Here is a 12,122-nt window from a genome sequence, read left to right as displayed (position 1 = left end):
CATCTCTTTCACACCATGAAGTGCAAGTGTAAAAAACGTCATTGTGTGAGGTAACCCAGATTTCGTATGGTTGAACTTTTGGCAGTTGTCAAAATCGACGGCAAATCGTGATTGTGTTTCTGCTTTTAGTCCCGCTCTCCACTTCTCAAAAATATCATATTTTCATAGATGGTTTCTCTTCCCGATTCACATTCCGTCTTCCCCTCCCCTAAGCTTGAGCATGCAATTAAAAAAAAGGCAATAAATAAATACTTACAAAAAAAGTACGTATACGCCATAGTGACCCGTATGTGTAAGAAATAGTAAATACTAGTAATATGAAATTAATAAGTATAAACAAGGTTTGATATGCAAAATATGTGGATAAAAAACGTTCATACTTTACAATTTTTCAAGTAAAAGCATTTACTATTTTTTATGCATATGACACCCAGTGTATATGGACAATGAGCATATAATGCGAATTTAAACTTTGGCTTAGGTGCCAGTATGTCTACCCAGAGTCTTAGAAGAGGATAAGACAAACGTGAAAATTTACTTTTTGACAAATCTTCGCGTCGGCGTAAAGCAAAATTGTTCTAAGTCCTTAAGAAATCCTATGTACTTAGAACAATTTTGCCTTACACCGACGAAATGTCAAAATGACATTTACCTATATTATGGCGTGAATATAAACGTACTAAATTCTAAAAGGCATGTTCAGTTCACACAAGTATGAAAAAATGTTTGTTAAAAGTGAATTTCTTTAGTGAGAAGTAGATATATGTAACTTCAATCGTATGTACTGTGGTACACACAACCTTTCTTTTGTTTTTAAAGATGTACCTAAATTAAACAACATTTTTCAAAAAACCATTTTGAATCTCTAGCTGGCTGAACTTTACAATAAACGTTGTAGTCTTATTTAATTTGTCTTTTATTTTTATTTAAAATCTAACAGCAAATAAATGTCAACAGAGTGTTAATTCATATCTAAAATAGGTATATATTTATGTATGATTTCAGCTATGACGGACAAGTTATTTTGTGTTGTAGAGAGCGTTCATTTGCGAAATCAACAAACATTGTAATGTTTTCCGTTCAAATGGACATGGACAATCGGACACAGAAGAAGAAACCTGTATAATAATAAAATAAAAGGTGTGTTGGGCTTGTAAGTACATTGTTATGAAGAATTCTCTCTTTAAGGAAAAAGAAGAAAACATATCACATATCTGCAGTCCTCATATATCATCATCACACGCACGTATTCCTTCAGTTTTATATGCAAGAAAGGAAATGCTATATTCAGTAGGTATACAATAACATTGTAGGTATACCGTTATTATTGCTTGCAAAATGGGTCTCCACGTGACTTAAGAATGATGTTGCTTGAGATGAGAACTAATCAAAGAATACCTACTGTCAATAGAGGTTTTTTTTATGGCATTATGTCACATTGTATGTATTAATGGAAGTATGAAAATGACTTAATGCAAATCAGGATATCAAGAGTCATTATAGGAGTTTAAGACAATAGGTTCTATATAAATGTGGCACGAGGAGGTCGTAATAAAAATTTTCGCCCAACAAAGCTCTGCCAATCTGCCAACGCGTTTCTGTAAAGGTGATTATTTCGCGTTCAGCTGTCATTCATTTTGACTTGGGTTGTATTAGCCCCCAAAGTCCCTCTCTTTCACTCGTACCTGCAAAACCTACATTTTTGCATCCATACTGCATACCTATATGTTATTAGTTAGTTAGTTAGTTAGTTAGTTAGTTAGTTAGTTAGTTAGTTAGTTAGTTAGTTAGTTAGTTAGTTAGTTAGTTAGTTAGTTAGTTAGTTAGTTAGTTAGTTAGTTAGTTAGTTAGTTAGTTAGTTAGTTAGTTAGTTAGTTAGTTAGTTAGTTAGTTAGTTAGTTAGTTAGTTAGTTAGTTAGTTAGTTAGTTAGTTAGTTAGTTAGTTAGTTAGTTAGTTAGTTAGTTAGTTAGTTAGTTAGTTAGTTAGTTAGTTAGTTAGTTAGTTAGTTAGTTAGTTAGTTAGTTAGTTAGTTAGTTAGTTAGTTAGTTAGTTAGTTAGTTAGTTAGTTAGTTAGTTAGTTAGTTAGTTAGTTAGTTAATTAGTTAGTTAGTTAGTTAGTTAGTTAGTTAGTTAGTTAGTTAGTTAGTTAGTTAGTTAGTTAGTTAGTTAGTTTGTTAGTTAGTTAGTTAGTTAGTTAGTTAGTTAGTTAGTTAGTTAGTTAGTTAGTTAGTTAGTTAGTTAGTTAGTTAGTTAGTTAGTTAGTTAGTTAGTTAGTTAGTTAGTTAGTTAGTTAGTTAGTTAGTTAGTTAGTTAGTTAGTTAGTTAGTTAGTTAGTTAGTTAGTTAGTTAGTTAGTTAGTTAGTTAGTTAGTTAGTTAGTTAGTTTACAAAAGTTCAAAAGCTATAAAACCACAAAACTACAAAGTAAGGCTAGGCGCACACATGCGATTTCGATCGCGCGATTATTCAGTCGCAATACTCACGAAAATAATATGGAAAAAATCAAAACAAACTGTATGTGGATCTGTCGTTTTCGAAAAACTCAACAATGGTTGAAAATGTTTTAACTTATTTTCCTTTTTTGTACATTTTTAAAACTTTTTCTTTGACATTTTTAGCTTTTTTTATATTATTAACACTCTTAATAAATGATTTGTGAAACATTTTAATGCATTAAAAATGGGAAAAAAGAAGAAGTGACATCACTCAAAAGACAAAAAGTAAAAGGGTGACATTCATAGTTGCTCACATTAAAAGTAATATTTCAATTGAGAAGAGAAAATTCGATTTGTAACTTTTTCCATTAAGTGTAGAGGTACCCCTACAAAATAACACGACCATCAAATATTGTTTCTTTTCAAAACTTTCTATAACTAGAAGCTTTTCTGCATGCCTTTATGCTGTGCTAGATTCTTCCTTCTCCCCTTTAGTTATTATTATTATTATTTTTTTTTTTTTCATTCTCTATACTGAGCTGATATTCTATACACTGCGTTGAGTGGAGCGGTGGAGCTGCTGTGTTCTTTGGTTTGGTACGTTTCACAGTGTGTCTAATAGTCCGTGCTCTCATTTGGGGTTGTTCAACTCCGTCATCATACTTTTTTTTCCTCCTCTCTGTGTCGTGGTCTCCAATGTTGACGCTGTCATCATAGTCACCGTCACCGCCTTTTCGTTGTCGTTATCGCTCTTGTGAATATGGAGGTTTAATATTTTTTGTTATTTATATGAACATTCATACGATGATGATGGCGAGTTGATGTTGGAATCGAAGTGGATCAAAGTTGATCGTGTATTGCTTATTGCGATCACCTTGACTATTTTCGTCTATTGAAGTTTGCATATCTACTAATATGTTAGCATATCTACTAATATGCATCACATGAATGTGTCGCACGTTATTGCTGTTAGACATATACATATTAGGGCTATTATTTTGGGAATAACAGCTTTATAGCAAGTATTTGATCAATATATTGTGCTCATGATACATTATGTTGATCGTTTTACATGTGGTAAATGTAGCATACAACAACATGTCGCGTTGTGTCGCTTTGTGTCGCTTTGTGTCGCTTTGTGTCGCATTGTGTCGCTTTGTGTCGCGTTGTGTCGCTTTGTGCCGCTTTGTGTCGCGTTGTGTCGTGTTGTGTAGCTTTGTGTCGCTTTGTGTCGCGTTGTGTCGCTTTGTGTCGCTTTGTGTCGCTTTGTGTCGCATTGTGTCGCTTTGTGTCGCGTTGTGTCGCTTTGTGTCGCTTTGTGTCGCATTGTGTCGCTTTGTGTCGCTTTGTGTCGCGTTGTGTCGCGTTGTGTCGCATTGTGTCGCTTTGTGTCGCGTTGTGTCGCATTGTGTCGCTTTGTGTCGCTTTGTGACGCGTTGTGTCGCTTTGTGTCGCGTTGTGTCGCGTTGTGTCGCTTTGTGTCGCGTTGTGTCGCTTTGTGTCGCTTTGTGTCGTGTTGTGTAGCTTTGTGTCGCTTTGTGTCGCTTTGTGTCGCGTTGTGTCGCTTTTTGTCGCTTTGTGTCGCTTTGTGTCGCTTTGTGTCTTGTTGTGTCGCGTTCTGTCGCTTTGTGTCGCTTTGTGTCGCTTTGTGTCGCATTGTGTCGCTTTGTGTCGCATTGTGTCGCTTTGTGTCGCGTTGTGTCGCATTGTGTAACTTTGTGTCGCTTTGCGACAGCTTTGTGTCGCATTGTGTCGCTTTGTGTCGCTTTGCGACAGCTTTGTGTCGCTTTGTGTCGCTTTGCGACAGCTTTGTGTCGCTTTGTGTCGCTTTGTGACGCGTTGTGTCGCTTTGTGTCGCGTTGTGTCGCTTTGTGTCGCATTGTGTCGCTTTGTGTCGCGTTGTGTCGCATTGTGTCGCTTTGTGTCGCTTTGTGTCGCTTTGTGTCGCTTTGCGACAGCTTTGTGTCGCTTTGTGTCGCTTTGCGACAGCTTTGTGTCGCATTGTGTCGCTTTGTGTCGCTTTGCGACAGCTTTGTGTCGCTTTGTGTCGCTTTGTGACGCGTTGTGTCGCTTTGTGTCGCGTTGTGTCGCTTTGTGTCGCATTGTGTCGCTTTGTGTCGCGTTGTGTCGCATTGTGTCGCTTTGTGTCGCTTTGTGTCGCATTGTGTCGCTTTGTGTCGCGTTGTGTCGCTTTGTGTCGCGTTGTGTCGTGTTGTGTAGCTTTGTGTCGCTTTGTGTCGCTTTGTGTCGCGTTGTGTCGCTTTGTGTCTTGTTGTGTCGCGTTCTGTCACTTTGTGTCGCATTGTGTCGCTTTGTGTCGCTTTGTGTCGCTTTGTGTCGCTTTGTGACGCGTTGTGTCGCTTTGTGTCGCGTTGTGTCGCGTTGTGTCGCTTTGTGTCGCGTTGTGTCGCTTTGTGTCGCGTTGTGTCGTGTTGTGTAGCTTTGTGTCGCTTTGTGTCGCGTTGTGTCGCTTTGTGTCTTGTTGTGTCGCGTTCTGTCACTTTGTGTCGCTTTGTGTCGCGTTGTGTAGCTTTGTGTCGCTTTGTGTCGCTTTGTGTCGCGTTGTGTCGCTTTGTGTCGCTTTGTGTCGCTTTGTGTCACTTTGTGACGCGTTGTGTCGCTTTGTGTCGCGTTGTGTCGCGTTGTGTCGCTTTGTGTCGCGTTGTGTCGCTTTGTGTCGCGTTGTGTCGTGTTGTGTAGCTTTGTGTCGCTTTGTGTCGCGTTGTGTCGCTTTGTGTCGCTTTGTGTCGCTTTGTGTCGCTTTGTGTCGCTTTGTGTCGCTTTGTGTCGCATTGTGTCGCTTTGTGTCGCATTGTGTCGCTTTGTGTCGCGTTGTGTCGCATTGTGTCGCTTTGTGTCGCTTTGCGACAGCTTTGTGTCGCATTGTGTCGCTTTGTGTCGCTTTGCGACAGCTTTGTGTCGCTTTGTGTCGCTTTGCGACAGCTTTGTGTCGCTTTGTGTCGCTTTGTGACGCGTTGTGTCGCTTTGTGTCGCGTTGTGTCGCTTTGTGTCGCATTGTGTCGCTTTGTGTCGCGTTGTGTCGCATTGTGTCGCTTTGTGTCGCTTTGTGTCGCTTTGTGTCGCTTTGTGTCGCTTTGCGACAGCTTTGTGTCGCTTTGTGTCGCTTTGCGACAGCTTTGTGTCGCATTGTGTCGCTTTGTGTCGCTTTGCGACAGCTTTGTGTCGCTTTGTGTCGCTTTGTGACGCGTTGTGTCGCTTTGTGTCGCGTTGTGTCGCTTTGTGTCGCATTGTGTCGCTTTGTGTCGCGTTGTGTCGCATTGTGTCGCTTTGTGTCGCTTTGTGTCGCTTTGTGTCGCATTGTGTCGCTTTGTGTCGCGTTGTGTCGCATTGTGTCGCTTTGTGTCGCTTTGTGTCGCTTTGTGTCGCTTTGTGACGCGTTGTGTCGCTTTGTGTCGCGTTGTGTCGCGTTGTGTCGCTTTGTGTCGCTTTGTGTCGCATTGTGTCGCTTTGTGTCGCGTTGTGTCGCATTGTGTCGCTTTGTGTCGCTTTGTGTCGCTTTGTGTCGCTTTGTGTCGCTTTGTGACGCGTTGTGTCGCTTTGTGTCGCGTTGTGTCGTGTTGTGTAGCTTTGTGTCGCTTTGTGTCGCTTTGTGTCGCTTTGTGTCGCTTTGTGTCTTGTTGTGTCGCGTTCTGTCGCTTTGTGTCGCGTTGTGTCGCGTTGTGTCGCGTTGTATCGCTTTGTCTTTCGCAATGTATTTGAAAAATCCATTATGCTAAAATACTCCAACCAAATAGGATTTTAAAGTTCTGATATAAAAATACGCTTTAAAAAGTACTTTTGATAATCCTATTGTGATTTCCTCACAAGTTTGATTGATAATAGAATTTAGAACACTTAAAGGTTATCCAAGAAAAAATGGGTAACAACAACAAACTCTCCAAACAACAGTATCACAACAGGTTAACACTTTACACCAACACCAGTATCTGAAAAAATCAAAACCAAGGTGACTGCCGGCCGACACACTGGTTCTTTCTTTCGATTGATTTCGTGTCCCATTAACGGTTTTTGTTTATTTACCCAGTTATTCCATCATTCTTTTTTTTAAGTTTCTGTGAAAGGCCTGGTATATTTAAATAGGAGTTAAATTTAAGCCCTCTTTGCTCACTTCCTTTTATATTTGGGTTTATTGCTCATCACAGTTTTGTCGTTTTCTGCTTTGTTTGGTTTGTCGTAGATATTTTTATTGCTTTAACGGTTTTTGGAGGTAATAAAATAATAGAATAACATTTCCCAAGGGAAAGGGTTTATTCTATCTGAGCAAGGAAACAAACTTTAAAACCAGGTAAAGAACAACAACAATACACAACTGTTTTTAAAGTTTTAAAGAAGCAAACAGGTTAAAATGTTTATTGATGCCTTGATAGTAGTGGAAATAGCTTCGAATTTATAGGTAATTGGAAACAGGGAATAGGAGTATCTCATAATGATACCATATCGCCGATAGGTTTTGTCCTACATTTCCAACGGAAAGTTCTATGAGCATGAGGTATTAGATGGGTCGTTTTTGGGTTTTTTTTTTTCGAATTTCAATTCGGTTTAGAAATAATCAAAATCAGTTAACATCTTCAGCCCGCACATCGACTCTAAAGCTTGAAAAAAAATTTGTCGAAATATCGCAAGATTCCTATTTTTACGAAAGGTAAACTTCTTATACTCATACAATATTTATAAGTATAAGAAGTGTACCTTTCTGTTTTTAATATTGAAATTCATACAGTTCCTGAACGTATTTTGTACGTGTTATTAATTTATGGTTTTTACCTATTTTAAATGTTGTTTTATCAAAATATTGTTTTTCAATCAAAAAAGTTACCGAACTAATTTTTGATTTTTAAAATGTTTGGAATTCCGTTATTTAGAATAAGATTAGGCTACTTACACAAATTACATTTCTATTTCAGAAATTATTGAGAAAAATTGAAAAAAACAAAAATACGATTTTTAACATCGATTTTTTCATAAATGACAGTAAAATTGGCTAGAAAAATTTTTCCACAAAAACCAAATAGGATACTTTTCTAATGGCCTTTGCAAAGTTTTTGAGATATCGAATTTTCCAACCACCCAATAATAATGCAAATTATTTTTTTTTTTTCAAATATAATTTTCACTGGTCTACAATTTCAATGAAGTTTTTATTACAAAAAAAAAAATAAAATTCTCAAAAAATTAAATTTTGGAATTAAAAAAAAATTTTAACTATAAAATATTTGAAAATGGGCTATTAATTTTTTTTTAGATTTACACTTCCGTAAAAAATTCCAGCTTTCAAATTTTTTTTCCAAATTATAAAAAGATGGGAGGGCCTTCAAAATAAATTGGATACAGGGCACCCACAGGGCTAGCTACGTCACTGTACAAAATTAACAATAGCTCTGCGTTCCTTTGGGAACATTTATCTACTTCTTAGAACTTAAAGTTGCTTTCAACCACTATATCTCTATTGAAAAAAGTAGTTCGAAGCAGCTTTAAGTTGCTGTTTTCATTTAGGCTAGGCGCACACATGCGATTTTAGTCGCACGATTATTTAGTCGCAAAAATGGATCACACGGATTTCAATGCCGGTGAACACACATGCTTCTCGCGATTAAAAATTTGAAAATTGTGTCCACAGTCATTAAAATTGTTGTCATCTAATTTGCGACTGAATAATCGCGCGATCAAAATCGCATGTGTGCTCCTAGCCTTAAGTTAAGTTAAGTTTGAAAAAGTGAAAAATTATTTAACCTTTTTTGAAATGTAACTCCTCAATTTTGTAAATTATTTTTAATATGAAACATAATGGTATGACTGTGAAAACTATTGTTTTTTTTTTTATAAGAACAAAATAAACGTCGATGAAAATCGACCTCAAAGTCAGAAATGAACACAGGTAAAAAAATGGAACAGCCTTAAAATACTAATATCTGAGCAATCAAAGATGTAATCAATATTATTTGAACAAAGTTACAAACGGTATTATTTTTTCTAAAAATAAAAATAAAAAAAAATATCTTAGCATATCAATAACGTCTCCACGATTAGTATTAAAAAATAATTCTCGTTTACATGGGTCAAGATTAACAAAAAATAACGTAGGTATGCTTAAATCATCGCTAAGTGATATAAACTTTCCAGATAGATCCTTAATGAAAAAGAATTTTCTTTTTGGATAGTCCAGTCAAATAACCTTAAAAAAAGGTAAATAGTTAAATTTAAAGCTCAAAAATTGGTGGAGACCTAAAATAAGGCATACTATTGAATATAGCAAAAAAAAAATTATGACCTCTACCTCAAGGGCCGGATCGGCAATATTCAAAAAAAGGGGCACCAATCCAGTTTTTAATATAAGATCTTTTTTGTAGAGAATTTTGTAAGCTTTAATTTTTACTTTGCCATCTTTGCGATCGGATTGCAAATACCCAGAGATCTGATACAAAAACTACATTTGTGGCAGCCTTTTTGTCAATATTGCCGATCCGGCCCGTGAGGTACAGGTCAGAAATTTAACTATGCTCAATGGTATGCCTTAATTTAGATCTCCACTTATTTTCAGCTTTTATCTAATTTAGCTATTTTTGTTAATTTGAATGAACTATACATACAGTCGTACAATACACCCAACACCCAAGAATCACCCCTTTAATTTTCTTTTTATCACTTTACGGGGCAGTAAATACTTTACTCTTACAAAAAAGCCAAATAATTAGAATCCTCATTCTCCCGGATGTGATGTGCTTTCATTTATTAGTCATATGTACGCGATTAAAATTCCTTTATCTTAAAGATTCATCTTGAAATCTTCATTTTTTTTATTTGACCCAAAAACTGCTTAACAAAACAAAAACAAAACACTGCAACGCATAAACGTACAAACCAATCTCTTCTTAGTCAACTCCTTTTACATTGAAATCCTGTTGGTTTTTGCTTTTGGCAATCGAGGGAACGATGACGAAGTGTTTAACCTGATTTCACATTCGTACGTGATGCATATACAATCTCCTTATATTAGATCCTTGCTTATACTTCATATTCATTGCACCGAAACCAGTAGGTGGTGTATCAGAAGAAAAAGTAAAAAGTACTCAAAGACAGCAACCGACAATAATTCGCCTGGCCTACTTAGTTATGGACAACGATCGCCGCCGATCGACCTATTAAGGAGGGTCCTCTTTTAGCTTGTGGAATTTAATTACATACAAACAATATTATTGCAATTATTCTTGGAGTTGTGCTTAAAGGGTATTTAGAGGAATGGTGGTGAAATTGAGGCTCTCTCAGATATTGTAATCTGATGTGTTGCCTCGAACAACAAAACATTTGCTTTTTATTGAAATCATGAAATTAGAGAAAAGTCGTATAATTTGTCAAATAAGATCATTTTTTCTGACTTTCTCGTAAATGATAAATCCGATATTACAAGGAAAATTTTTGTAAAAAAAAAAGGTATAGTATCTTTATTATTAAAATAAATAAATCGCTCAGCCGCTCAGGTCTGTTCTATTGTTATTGAAATCCTGAGTGGCGAACTACATTATATTCTAAATTAACGCAAACGTTTTAGTAAATGGTAAAAATTATGGTTTCTTGTGAGGAAAAATATACAAAAATATTAATTTTGTTCATTATAATAAAAAAAAAAAAAAATAAATAGGCCCCGACAGGAATCGAACCTTGGACTCCAGATTGACTAGAATTTCTGACTATTTAAGAATCTACAGCCTAAATTAATGGACCAATTCTCTTCAAACTGGGATTAATTTTTTTTAACCTCATTTAACGATACCTGTAATGCACCAATCGTAGAAAAGTATAATTTTCTCAAAAACTCTTTTAACGATTTAAAAGAAATAAAATTAAGTGCGGGTTTTTGGACAAGGTCTATCTTTGATTCTTTTGAAATTTTGGTTTTAGATGTTGATCTTTATTAAATATGGCATACCAACTTTATTTTATTTAGAATTATAAAATAAAAAAAAAAAATGGCACTTATAGGAGCTCATCGAATTTTTAGCACTTGTAGGGATTTGAAATTGCCGCTCAGGACGTGGCCACCTCGTCGCTCAGGATTGCCGCTCAGTCATGTGGCCGTAGCCCAAATTTCCTTTTTAATTACATACCTACCAGGGATGGGACTTTGCTGCAATTGCAGCAGATCTACTGCATTTTCTTCAAGAAACAAATCTACTGCCTTTAAATAAAATCTACTGCACTTTTTGTTTTACAACAAAAAAAAAAAAAAAATTATCAGCTTATTGTGAATTTCATGTGAACAAGATTTCACCCGAAAAAATTGAATTTTAATTTTATTTCTATTATGAGTTTCGTGAAAAAAGTTGTCGACGTTCGGAAAACTCGCCGTATTTTTTACCGACTTCCAAAAATTAGGAGGTATTCAATTCGTCTGTATTTTTTGTTTATTTGTTATGTTTGTTACCTCATAACTTTGGACTGAGTAAACTAATTTTGATGCAAATATAAAAACCATAAAAATCGGTTCACCCCAGTCCAAAGATCTGAGGTAAACAAAAATGCAGACAAACTGAGAACCTCCTTCTTTTTGGAAGTCGGTTAAAAAGAGAAAAAAGAATATTTTTGTTGTTACAAAATAGCTTGATGGGTTAGGAAAGGGGGTTGGGGTCGAAATTCTGTATGGGCCAAAATTCGGATTCCAAAATTCTGAATTTTAAAATTCTGTAAATTCAAAATTCTGTATTTTAAAATTCTGTAAATTCAAAATTCTGTATTTTAAAATTCTGTAAACACAAAATTCTGGATAAAAGAAAAATTGTTTTGATAATGAAAAAAGTGCGCACTTTTTTCATTATCAAAACAATTTTACTTTTATCATTTACAGAATTTTGGAGTACAGATTTTTGATATTTTCTATGCAGAACCTTGAAGCAGTTTGCGTTCGACAGCTTAAGTTAAGTGTTATGAGTTAATCGTGATATAAAATGAATTCAGAATAAATTGCACGACTGGGGTCGCACGTACTTGCTCTTATGCTTAAAGTAACTATAATGTTAAAGCTTTTTATTCAAGAAATTTAAAATTTGATATTTTGAAGAAATTTCATAGTATAAAAAAATTAAATCTGTTTTTATAATTAATTAAACTCCGTTATAAATTATCTTAAAAAAAAAAACAAATATGCCATTTTATTTCTTGTATAAAAAGGTATTTTTAGAAAAAAAATTTCGAAAATTGTAGGAGCCGTTTTTTAAAAAAATAATTTTTTATATATAAAAATTTTTTAACATTTTTCAAAAAAAAAGTTGGTATGCCATTTTGAAGAAATAATTAATTTACACATAAAAACTAAATTTCAAAATTTTTCATTGATCCGTTTTCAAAAAATTGATTTTTCAAAAAAAAATTTTGAAATATTTTTTAAAAAACCAAAAATGGGTTTTTTGAAAATTTTCTAAAATTTTAATATTATCTTTACTTACACACTTTTGTATAAAAATTTTCATTTAAATCGGGTTAATGTTGTACGAGATATTCAGAAACAAAAAAAACCGTTCTATGACAGGTACCGTTAATAACGGTACAAAAAATATTTTTTATATTTAAAAAGTTGGCTCTTATGTGTAGTACTACACACAAAAATTTTAATCAAAATCGTTAGAGCCGTTTTTGAAAAAAATTAACTTTTCTATTTCCGTTATATGGCAGGTA

This window comes from Episyrphus balteatus, chromosome 3, assembly GCF_945859705.1.
Source record: "Episyrphus balteatus chromosome 3, idEpiBalt1.1, whole genome shotgun sequence".
Taxonomy (NCBI): Eukaryota; Metazoa; Arthropoda; class Insecta; order Diptera; family Syrphidae; genus Episyrphus; species Episyrphus balteatus.
The sequence above is the reverse complement of the archived record's forward strand: the minus strand, read 5'-3'. Positions refer to the sequence as shown.